The sequence below is a fragment of the Nicotiana tabacum genome, chromosome 19, assembly GCF_000715075.1.
Source record: "Nicotiana tabacum cultivar K326 chromosome 19, ASM71507v2, whole genome shotgun sequence".
Taxonomy (NCBI): Eukaryota; Viridiplantae; Streptophyta; class Magnoliopsida; order Solanales; family Solanaceae; genus Nicotiana; species Nicotiana tabacum.
In genome coordinates this window covers 143,989,027-144,003,009 of record NC_134098.1, presented here as the reverse complement: position 1 = coordinate 144,003,009, position 13,983 = coordinate 143,989,027, and positions in this window count along the sequence as shown.

Genomic DNA, 13,983 nt, shown 5'->3' with positions numbered 1-13,983 from the left:
GGTCGTTGAATCTTTCCTTTTTTTTAAATTGGTGTAATTATATAATATTATAGTCATCATCTTCTTTATAATGTTAACAACTTTAAGGATATTTCAGTCATTTTAACAAGAAAAAGTACTTACCAGCACTTGTTTACCAAACACTTCATCAGCTTGTTTTCAGTTTCAGCTCTTTTATCCAAACGCGTAACTGCTTATTTATAAAACAAGTTCCAACATTTATAAAGTGCTTTTAAGCACTTAACTTAAAAGTCATTTTTTTAAACCAATCCAAACAGGCTCTTACAATTATTTGTACATAGAAGATATAGTAAAACAACTTTTGAAGTAAAATAAGTACACATAAACTCAAGGACTCAACCCAACCTAATCCAACTAGCTAAGTGGTCCTCTAATAAGTCTTCAAAAATAATGCTCTTACTTTAACCATAAAGTTTAAGCGTGGGCTAGTATTACCGAAATTAATTGAGATCCAACACTAAATAAAAGAATCAAGGTAATACAATTATGGAAATTTTACCTCCTATAGTGAACTATCTTTTATTTTTTATAGCAAAATAGATATTTAAGGTATACACTACCATTAAGGCACTAATACGCTACGTACTATTTTTCTCTCTCATTCTTTCGGTTATTCTCTCCCAAAATCACAACAAGATTGTATTCGCGACTTTTGAAGTACGATTCTCTCTCTCACTTTCAACGTTTTTGCTCCAAAAATTCGTGATAAGTGTTAAAGTTTTTGGAGTTTTGTCAGTTCAAGCTTCTTCTTTTTCTCCTCATTTTTTTTTAAATCTTCACCATTGTTAGGTTTTCAGCATAAAACTTCAAATTTCCTCTTCAATGTCTGATTCAAGAACTTTGAAACAAGAGTGCCACTGTGGCTTTCTTCTACGCCAGATATTGCAATAGATTCCTCTAAACGGATACTGTAAATTATTTACGCCAGAGAAGATTCGAGGGCCGGGGTTTTTGTTCGTTTTTATTTTTAGTTTTAATACAATGTGTACAATATTTTGCTTGGCCGGAAAACGCCATCTTCGACGAACTTTCTTCTCTTTTTTGCTATTTATAGCCTGTTTGACCAAGTTTCTAAAATCAGTTTATTTTGAGAAGTGATTTTCTTAAAAGTACTTTTCAAAAAAATGCTTTTGGTGAGAAGCAGTTTGTGTTTGGCTAATTAATTTAAAAAGCACTCTTGAGCAGTAATTAGTATTTGGCCAAGCTTTTGAAAATTGCTTCTAAGTGTATTTTTCTCAAAAGTGATTTTCAGAAAAGTGCTTTTGGAGAAAAATTATTTTTTTTTGCTTCTCAAAAACTACTTCTGCTTCTCCTCAAAAATGCTTTTTTTTCCATCTAAAAACTTGGCCAAACACCTCAATTTCTGGCCAAAAATACTTTTGGCCCAAAATAAAGCTTGGCCAAACAGGCTATTAGTCACATACAATGATACAAATATATTGTATTATATATAAATTCACTCAAATACATTGTATTTTTGCATAAATATATTTTTTTGCTTGTATTTATGTATTTCGAAGGTTTTCAATACAGCTGAATACATCTGTATTCATGCATGAATATAGGATATATACATTAAAATACACTGAATACAAATATTAAAATAGAACAAAATATAAAGTGTGAATATATTTAATTTTAAATTACAGTAAAATACACTGAATACAAATAGAAATACAGTGAATACAACCAATGAAATATATTGAATACAACAGTAATAATATGTATTAGGAATAACTAAAATACGGTTAATACAAATACATTTGAATACAATGTATATAAAATAGCGAATACAGTAAATACAAACATTGAATATAATGAATGCAACAGTAAAAAAATTTAAAACACACTAAATACAAAAGTTATATACAACTGAAAAATTATTCTAATTAATTGGGTTGATAATAAGGCATGTTAGAATTGATTTTGTTGAGTTATATTATGAGTGTATCACGTTATTTGATATTATTTCCGTTATTAGACAGCTGGGCATACCTATTTTTAAGGTGATTGTTGTTACTGTATTTATGAATACATAGCGCGAATACCTGTGAATACATGCGCGTACAGCTGGACTGCCCTGATTTTAGGCCTTTTTTGCTGTTGTATTCATGAGTACAGCAGTGCAAATACATGTGAATACATGCACGTATAGCTAGACTGCTCTAATTTTAGGCGCTTTTTGCTGCTGTATTCATGAATACAACAGCGCGAATACATGTGAATACATGCGCGTACAGCTGGACTGCCATGATTTTTAGGCGCATTTTGCTGCTGTATTCATGAAAACAGCAGCACGCATACAACGAATACGCTATCGTAACAACTTAATAGTAGCTATAGAAAATTATTATATATATAATAGTTATATAAAGTTAATAGCCACTAAACAATAGTGATTCAACCGCAAATTCCTCTCCAATTATTCCAAAAGAAATGCCCACACTGCAATTCAACTGCAAATAAGCAGACGGGAAAATGAAGGTTCAACAAGTTTGCATCAGCGTTGATGTATATGCGTGTGTGTTGGTATGAAAAAAGTACATTTTTTCAAAAAAAGTAATTATCATTCGGAAGTTATATTCTTGGCGTTTAGTTATTAGTTAATGTTTTCCAACCAAAAAAAAAATCATCCAAAAGGAAAAATTGACTTCCCTTACTTATGAGCGAAAATCATTTTCAGTAATCAACTTATAAGTTTGTATCACTTGAACTAAAAGAAGAAATACGTCTTTCTTTTCGCCACGTACGCTGACACAAATTTACTACTACCGATACCTTACTTGGGGCGAAACTTTAGTAGAGGAATCTAAGATGTTTCTAGGCTCAAGCCTAAACTAATATAGCGTAGCTAAGAATTCTGCCAACAATGTTCAAACTTTAAATAAATTAATAATTATTTTTGTCTATTAATGGTGTATCAAAATTTTTAGATCAAACTACTTAATATTTAGCTAAGCAATAATTTTTTTTAATAAAACTATAATTTTATAAATCAAAATTAAAATAACAAAAAGACTGACTTTAAGTTAAAAAATTACTTTTAAGATTAGTTCTTTATTTTTACATAAATTTTAAGTTTTAAGAGTTATTTTATTAGGAAATTTTTTAGATTAAAAAAGAATTAAATAGACCACACATGGTAGTTTCCGTTTAGTTTTGGCAAATAAAATGGGTAGAACTTTGAACCCGTAAACAACACATCACTTTGAACACTCTGAACAGCTGGACTGCCTCACTCAATTATGTTAACGGTGTTCAAAAGATAATATATAATCATATAAAATAGTATTTAACTTATATTCAAGTATAATATTTCGACGAAGGAGTGTGCTTGACCACCCTTGACATAGGGTGGCTACGCACTAATATAAAGAGGTTGTGATTGAATTAGTATATATAATTTACAGTTGAGTATCACTCATTCGTCCCAATTAAAATATGTTGACTTATATTTAACGAGAATGCTATAATAATAACCACGCATCAATCGTACAAAGATTAAAATTATTTATATGAATTCTCACTAATAATGTCACAAATACTTTATTCCCTTTATGACTCAAACTAATTAAGTTGCGGAGGAGGTGCTTACCACTTGAACAATTCTCTCTCGTCAAGTTATTATTTTAAATGTTATTTTCTTTTTGGGGCTTCATTGCGACCATCAACCTATCTATACTACATATGAAATTTATTTACCCTCCCTAATTAAATTTTAATTTAATTATATAGGCACATATAATATACCAACTATATACAAATTAGTCTTAATGAGTGTCCATTTATATTAAGAATAGAATAGGGAATCAGTTATTTCTCTATCCCTGCTCTCTCTCTCTCTCTCTTTGTCTCTCTCTCTCTCTCTCTCTCTTTCTCTTTCTCTCTTTCTCTTTCTCTTCTTCTCTGTTCTTTTCTCAATTTTTCTTCCTTCGTTTTTCGCTGCTTTTTATCCTCTCCTTTTTTCCAGGGAATTCATCAATGAATTTTAATTATTTTAATATCGAGTTTTAACTTAGCAAATTCCTTTCATGTTGTACAATTGGTGTTCGAATCGAAATTATCAATCAACAAATTTTGAAGGTGTTTGACTCTCCACCATTGACAATAATTAAAAAAGCATCGAAGCTTTGAATTCGATTTGGATTTTCAAAAGATATTATTTGTGTGGATTGGGTGTTGTTGCAAATAATTAAAAATATTCTATTGAGTTTAAATCTCAATTTTGAGAGTATTTGGTGGAGATTAAATTTGATTTGGCTGGATTTTCAGATTGAAATTCGAAGAAGCAGAAGAACACACCACATACAAAATATATATAAATGATATACAAAATACATACAAAAGCATATTATATAAAATTTGTATGAAAATTGTATTTAAGTTGTCTCATGTTATAGTTGTATTTAACTACGTATGAATGATGTATGAAAGTTGTAGATAAGTTGTATATTATATAATTAGTTGTATGAAATTTATTTTTAGTATGTATGTTGTTGTGGATATATCAAATTCTGTATTAAATTTGTATGAAATTTATTTTTAATTTGTATGATGTTGTACCATACATTATTCTTTTCTTAAAATAGGTAATTATTAGAGAGAGAAGAGTTGCGTTAATCTACATATTAAAAGCACGAAAATCCTTAACGAAATGTCGTTCACATTTTTACCCCTTAAAATATATTTTTTATTGGATAAAAATATAATTTAATTATTTTATAATATTTAGGACATTTAAATCAACTAAAATTTTGGTTATTAAACCTTTCCTTATTTGAAATATGTGTGAAACCCTAATATTTAGGACAACTAAACTAATTAAAATTTTACCTTTTATAAAAAAAAAATTCTAAAACCACTAAGATTTTAATTTTTATAGATCATTTCCGGGGATAAAGAATATTAGTTACCCTATGTAGTTGAAATCTCCATGTTTGCGTCATGTATTGTATATTATGACATTTGAATCTTAAATTGAGCAAATAATTATAGGGAGATTGGTTAAGAAAATGTACTGACCCCACAGTAGTACAAATATCTATAATCAAGTAGACATTATATAGGACCTAACAAAAATTTATATAGGACCAATTATATATTAGATTAGAGTAGAATTACTCAACTTTTCATTCAAAATAATTCTTTTTAATTCTTTCTTTCACCGAAGAATTATTTTCAATTTTCTCCCTGATATTTAGGAGCTTTAATCAAATAAATTTGTGCATAAAACTCTTCCTTATTTTAACTATAGAGAAAGTTTCAATATAAACTATCTTGTATAAATCCATTTCTTATTTAAATTATACTATAACATATCAATTTAATAAAAGACAAGTTATTCCAAAATAAAAAAATCCACGGAATAAGTAAGAGTATAGACAGTGTCTTTTGTAGGTTTGAATTGTTCTTTTTCATGGAATTATAATGTCACGACCCAAAATCCAACTAGTCGTGATGACACATAACCCAACCCGCTAGGTAAGCCAACTTTCACTTATCCAATTCCAATAACAATTATTAAAGCAATTTAAGTAAATAAAGATCTTAATCTTATATATTCCCCAAGAACTGCTAGTACAAATCATGAGCATCTAAGAATAGAGTATACAACGCTGGTATGAAGTAAATGCATCATCTTTGAAAAGTACATAAATAAAGTTTTATGAATCTAAGGCTACCATGAACAAGATGCAACTACAACCGGAACGCAGGTACATCTTTTGTCACGCCCCGAACTCGAGGAGCACGACCGGTGCTCAACCGAGTGAACCCAGTCGAGCAAGCTTATGTTACATCAACCTCTCATCATAACTCACGCTTGATTTATCAAAACATAATTAAATCATGACTTTCATATTTGAATGCATTTGGCTCAATGGCCCGAATTTATTTATTTTTCTTTTCTTTTTCTCTCGTGATGGGTACATAACTTCATAAATATTTGTGAACATAATTACATGACGAAACTCAAAAACTTAAGTACATGACCCACAGTGTATATGAAGCTTCTATGACAATAGATACCTAAGTACATAAAACCAACTAGACTCAAATGCCCACTGGAACTGTAGCGGGCTCACCATAATCTGTTGCGTAAAAGATTCTTATCAAAGATCCATATCATCCTGTAGAAGTATACCTGCATCCATTAAAAGATGCAGCGCCCCCGGCAAAAGGGACGTTAATACTGTCGAATAACACTAGTATGTATAGCTAAACAAATCCTCTTTCAAAATAGAATGCCAATATGATCTATACGTGGAACACATAATATAAATTAATTGAAACAACATGTACGAATAAGGCCAATGAAAATGGCACGTAATGTCTACGTTAACAATGCGTCTCACTAGACCGTCCATATCCCTCTCTTATCTTACACCTATACATTTCATAGACCGTTCATAGGATTCCATAGACAATACACATATGCGTCTCATGGATCGTTCATAGGATTCACATATATCATACAACACACATGTGCGTTTTATAGACCGTTCACAGTGTTTACTTACACAATATACCTGTGCGTTTTATAGACCATTCACAGTATCATCTATACAGTACACCTGTGCATTTCATAGACCGTTCACAGTGTTTACTTATACAATACAAATACACTTGTGCGTTTCATATACCATTCATAGTGTTTACTTATACAATACACATGTGCGTTTCATAGACCATTCACAGGATTACATATACAATACAAATACACCTGTGCGTTTCATAGACCGTTCACAGTGTTTACTTATACAATATACCTATGCATTTTATAGACCGTTCATAGGATTTCATATACAATGCAAATACATCTGTGCGTTTCATAGATCGTTCACAGTGATTTCATAACATGATATACCTATGCGTTTCATAGACCGTCCACAGGATTTCATAACACAATATACTTATGCGTTTCATAGACCGTCCATAAGATTTTATAACACAATATACCTATGCGTTTCATAGTCCGTCCATAGGATTTCATAACAAGATATACCTATGCATTTCATAGACCGTCCATAGGGTTTCATAATAAGATATACCTATGCGTTTCATAGACCGTCCATAGAATTTCATAACAAGATATACCTATGCATTTCATAGACCTTCCACGGGATTTCATAACACAATATATCTATGCGTTTCATAGACCGTCCATAGGATTTCATAACAAGATATACCTATGCAATTCATAGACCGTCCATAGGTTCATAACACATCATTATGCATATAACCATGTATAAACTCAAAGCGACATGATTAGCATTACTTTTAAGAACTTAAGTTCCCGGATTATTGAGGCACTTCATGTCCATACTCATTATGGAGAAACATCGCTCATTACATTAGCAAATGTATGGTGAATCAACATGCCAATTTCAGTGGCACATAGCCCAAATTCGTTTTCATAAGATTTATCATCATTTAGCATAAGACATCTCTCTTCCACTACATATATACCCTCTTATTAACTCATGGTCATTAGCTATGTTCATGATTCTTGGGGACTTAACATCAAAGTCATTTACATTAATTATTTTAGTAGTATACATACTATGATAGAAACCATAGAGACATACAACACCTCATAATTCTCATTTTAGCAAATGACAACCTTTCATGTTCATACCATCACTTATTGTACTTGCCATAGGTGATCATAGGATATCAAGAACATTTAAAATATTTAAGAACGCTATAGCCTCTCCTCATGAGGGCGTAAGAGCTTATAACACATTGGAAACATAAGTACAAGTACATTTGTCTCATAACCTTTCCCACCATATATCACTTCACAATTACTTTCAACTACTTATAACATCATTATTTCATTGGCTCCCTTGGCCATACATATTCTTATTCATTCATGGCACTGTGGCCGTATATCATATTCTACACTTTCATTTCTTCCATATATCATCATCATAATTATCAACAAGTAGAATATTTCAGAATTCACAACTTTAAGTTCATTAGTAATAAAGGCTTTAAACACAATAAATTTCTTTCCAATAAATGGAGTAAAATTATTGGCAATCGAAGCACAAGTTGAAATCATACAAATTTTCACTCACGAATGTGTAAGAACACAAAACACATTCAAAAATACATACAAAGTATAGCATTAGCTAAAACAGCCACATTTGGGCATTACTTGAGTTCATAAGCTTTTAGCCAATTATATTATCGAAGTCAATTTTAGAATAGTTGAGTCAAATCTCGTTTCATAATCTTTCTAACATTATTTCATTTCATTGGCACCATTGGTCACAATTATAAAAATCACTCTTAGCATGTTGGCCGTATTTAATATTTCATGCTCACCTTTTTACTTTCAAACATCAACATCATCATCACCAACAACAACAATTCAAATCAAGGTGTTTAGTACACATGTGAGCAATTAAAAGTCTAAGGCACATAGAGATATTTCACAAAATTTGGTATAATAGCCTTCGTTTGAACTCGATACATTATTAAAGCACAACCCATACTTGAACACATTCTCAATTGGCAACATAACATGAATAAAGTATTTAGGATACTTATTGAGCATATATCTTTCAACACAAACTTACTCGGAACATATATCTTTCAACACAAACTTACACTCGGGTCTTACATATTATATATGAATATCGTAGGATTCAATTCTAAGAGAAGAGTTTAGCCAACATACCTTGCTTTGAGCTTTTCTTAAATTATTAAAACGTTCCGAAAATTCTAGCAATCCCAATCTATTTTGAGACATAACAAAAATTGAACCATTATTAGGAAGATATTTATGATCTCAGCTCATTTGAGCATTTTATTAAACACTAGATGTGCAAATCTAACTACAAGATTCTTCTACAAGATTTACTTTACTCCACAACTCAATATTTACTATTTGAGCTCAACAATCTTCCCACAAACCTTACAAGTACAAGCATGTATAAATAATACTCTTATACCCAAGAATCATACTCCAAATCAACCATCTTTTACCCAATTCAAAATTGAAGATTAGGGGTTTGAATCTTACCTCTTAGATGAAGAACTTGTGAGATTTCCTTGTTAATCTTCCAAGGTTTGAGCAAGACTTGATGAATAATTAGCCTAAGGTTTCCTCTCTCTCTAAAACACTCTCTATTCTCTCTAAAAATATCAGATTTTTGGCCAAAATGACTTAACCCCCCTCTATTCCCGGCCTTGGGGTTATTTAATGAGTTCCCACGTGCGCGGCCGAGGATTTGGCTGTGCATTGGCCGCAGATTTGAGGCAGAAACTCTCAAATATGCGCGGCCGCGGATTTGGCCTCGCATATGACACATGTCCAGTAAGATGGCCATAACCTTCTGTATACATATCCAAATGACAAATGGTTTGATGCGTTGGAAACTAGATTCAAAGGGCTTTAATTTAATAGGTTATACACCATAAAAGGTATTATATTGAGGGAGTTCTATTCATTTGAAGTTGGGTCTTATGCCAATTTAAATATCCTTTCCACTTAATGTGTCCAACTTGTTCCACACAAGTTCTTGCCATTCCCAAAACTCCTTAATATGTTCCAACACACCTTAAACATACATTATCAATTCAACATGATGTTGCTCTATCCCATAGATCTCCTTTAATATTCAAATACGTTATTCCCAAATACCGTTGGCGCACGTTAAAAACTTAAATCATTGGAAAATTTTTACGGGGCGTTATATCTTTAGATCCAGCTCCCACGAATACAACAACATCAGGAGCCAACATCTGCACACAAGGTGCAGAAGTGTAGTATGAGTACAACCGACCCTATATACTCAATAAGTAACAAACCTAACCTTATGTTGAAAGTAGTGACGAGCTTTTACCAAGGTCGAGTCCAAAAACAATAGTCCACAACAATCCATAACAACGTAAAGCAAATAATACAAGAAGTAACTCAGAGATAAAATGCTCAGCTAAATTATGATTCTAAAAATAGTTCGTCATTTCAAGTACACCAGTAAAAATCCAAATCGTTTACCGAAGTTGCCAAAAATATGAATAAGATTGAAAACAATAATTTTTCCAAAATCCTTTCAATAATAAGTAAGATGTTTCATTTTTTTTCCAGATAACCAGTGTAAAACAAATGCATCACTATGACCATCTGTCAATATATGTGAGAAATCATGAATGATGTGATACTGTACAACATGAGGAAAATATATCTCTATGCATGTATGTATGTCATGTGTGCATGTCAGTGCGATGCAACTCAGTGATAAAATCATATGCATACTCTCAGAGTATCATTTCACTCAGTCCTCACAGTCACTCAGTCCTCCCAATCGCTCGGCACTCGCACTCAGTAGGTACCTGCGCTCATTGGAGGTGTGTACAAACTCCGGAGGGGCTCTTTCAGTCCAAGCGCTATAATCTGCATCGACAACTCACGTGCTGCACAGACAACTCACGTGATATAGTATCAATATATGTATCCGCACAGACAACTCACGTGCTATAATAAAATATATAAAGCCAATATGGCCTGCTGCGGCATGCAAATCGATCTCATAATTATCCTCACAATCAGGCCCTCGGCCTCACTCAGTCATCAATCTCTCCAGTCTTTCGGGATCAGAATGTCATGAAACTAGCCCAAGATGATAATATGATGAATCAATAAATAGTAACAGGGACTGAGATATGATATGTAATGAAATGAATATGACTGAATATAAATCTTCAATTTAAACAAATAATTCACAACAATATGACCTCTTTGGGTCCCAATAATACTGGTACATAGCCTCAACATGATTTTTATTATGATTTTCAGCTCAATTTCTTTAACACATAGAACTACATAGAAAATGCCGAGATTATTTGACTATAAAATTTTACGGAACCAATTATGTCACAATTTCTATGGTGCACACCCACACACCCATCACCTAGTATTTGTGTCACCTCCCAACAATTCACATAATGCATATATTCAGGGTTCATACCCCCAACTCCAAGATTAGAAGAGTTACTTACCTCAAACAAGACGAATCCAATATCGAACAAGCTAAATAATGCTTCAGAAATTCCATTCTGCATGTATCAACTTCCAAACGGCTCGAATCTAGCCACAATTAATTTGATTCAGTCCACAAAATTATATGAATTAATTTCATATCAAAATACTAATATTTTTCACAAAATCCGAAATTACACCCCAAAAATTACCTGTGGGGCCCACATCTCATAACCCGATAAAAGTTATAAAATCCGAAAGCACATTTAACCATGAGTCTAGCCATATCAATTTTACCAAAATCCGACCTCAACTCGACCCTCAAATCTTCAAATTAAACAAAGAGGGTTTTCTAAATTTTTCAACTTAATTCACCCATTAAATGATGGATTCAAAGGCATAATCATGAAAATTAATCAAAACCGGATAAGAATCACTTATCCCAAACACCCACGCAAGAATCTCTCAAAAAATCGCCTTCTACCGAGCTCCCAATTCAATTTTGTGTTATAAACTCAAAGCCCCCATTTTGGGACTTTTAATTCTGCCCAGAAATGCCTTCATCGCGTTCGCGACCATAGCTTCACGTTCGCGAAGCACAAAAAATGTGCTACCAAGATTCCTTCTTCGCGTTCGCGATATCCTCATCGCGTTCGCTATGCCTTCCGACCTCTACCCTTCGCGTTCACGAGACACGAGCCGCGTTCGCGTAGGCTTAATGCTAGGAAGGCCCCCAACTCCTTTTCCTCTTCGTGTCCGCGTCTCCTTCATCGCGTTCGCGATGGCTTCCCCAGCTCCCTTCTTTGCGTTCACGTCTTCTTCATCGCGTTCGCGATGGGCAAATCCCAGCAGTCCAAAATCCTTATTCACGAACGCGTGAGACCCTTCGCGTTCGCGAAGAACAACACCAGACACCAGTTCCAGCAGTTGCAAAACAAGAAAAAATGATCTGAAACCATCTCGGAACTCACCCGAGCCTCCCGGGACCTCAACCAAACATACTATCAAATCCCAAAATATCATACGAACTTAGTCGAACCCTTAAATCACCTCAAACAACACTAAAACCATGAATCATACACCAATTCAAGCCTAATGAACTTTAAAATTTTAAATTTCTACAAACAACGCTGAAACCTATCAAATCACGTCCGATTGACCTCAAATTTTGCACACAAGTCATAAATGACATAACGGAGGTATTCCAATTTTCAGAATCGGATTCCGACCCCGATATCAAAAAGTCAACCCCTGGTCAAACTTCCCAAAATATTGATTTTCGTCATTTCAAGCCTAATTCCACTACGGACCTCCAAAAAGTTTTTCGGACACGCTCCTAAGTCTAAAATCACCATACTGAGCTATTGGAATCATTAAAATTTAATTTCGAGGTCGTTTACACATAAGTGAATATCCGGTCAACTTTTCCAACTTAAATTTTTAATTATGAGACTAAGTATCTCATTTCACTCCGAAATCATTTCGGATCCGAACCAACCAAACCGATGAGTCATAAATCAATTGTAGGTCATAAATTGAGCAGTAAATGGGGGAATGAGGCTGTAATACTCAAAACGACCGATTGGGTCGTTACATATAACCAATTAATTCCATATAATTATCTTTGTAAAAAAATATATAGAAAGACTAAGTAGAAAACTATTTAAAGTCGACAGTATCGATTGATACTCCTTTGATTTTTCTTATTCTTAGTTATAGAATTATAGTCATCGTAGAATTAAACTCAAGTAATTATATATGATTTAGTTATCTTAGTAAAAGAAAAAGAAAAAAAGAAAAACAGGGAAAGATTTTTTTTGTAAAAAATTATGTTTATTCTTTACTCTAACACTCCTGGTATAAATACTATAATTAGATGTAAGTTATCCAATAATTATAATTATTATATTCTTTAACTCAATATCAGCTTTAGTATTTAAAAATAAAACTTAACAATTGCATATCAAATATGCATAGCTTTAAAATATTTATATAAATCTTTAAAGTTTATACCTATTTAAAGTCGACAGTATCGATTGATACTCCTTTGATTTTTCTTATTCTTAGTTATAGAATTATAGTCATCGTAGAATTAAACTCAAGTAATTATATATGATTTAGTTATCTTAGTAAAAGAAAAAGAAAAAAAGAAAAACAGAGAAAGATTGTTTTTGTAAAAAATTATGTTTATTCTTTACTCTAACACTCCTGGTATAAATACTATAATTAGATGTAAGTTATCCAATAATTATAATTATTATATTCTTTAACTCAATATCAGCTTTGGTATTTAAAAATAAAACTTAACAATTGCACGTCAAATATGCATAGCTTTAAAATATTTATATAAATCTTTAAAGTTTATACTTATTGAGTGGGATACACGCGCAAAGCGTGTACTTTAAGACTAATTATGTCTTAAAATAGGTAACATACAATTGGAAGGAGTCTTATTTAGATGAAAGGTTAATTTGGACTTCGTTCCCTTCAATTATGTCCTTTTCCAAGCAAAGAATCTCCTAATTTAAAGCACTAATAATAGATTGTATATAAATTATAATAAAAACTTGTTTAGGGCGAGTAATATACAAAATTTGGACAATTTTGATAAATAAGTTTCAAATATTGTATATAGGGCAGGGTTTAGGGGGTGGGGCGGGAGGCAAGGGAGGTAAAGGGAATAAAGGTATCTGTAGGTTGAGAATTGGGTCATGGAACGTAGGTACATTGACGGGTAAATCTATAGAGTTGGTGAAGATCCTCCACAAGAGGAGGGTCAATATAGCGTGTGTCCAGGAGACAAGGTGGGTAGGGTCGAGGGCGAGGGACGTGGACGGGTATAAACTTTGGTACTCAGGAGTCCAGAAAGGTAAGAATGAAGTGGGCATCTTGGTGGATAGGGAACTTAGAGAGTCTGTAGTTGAGGTTAGACGAGTGAATGATAGATTGATGATTATTAAGTTGGTGGTTGG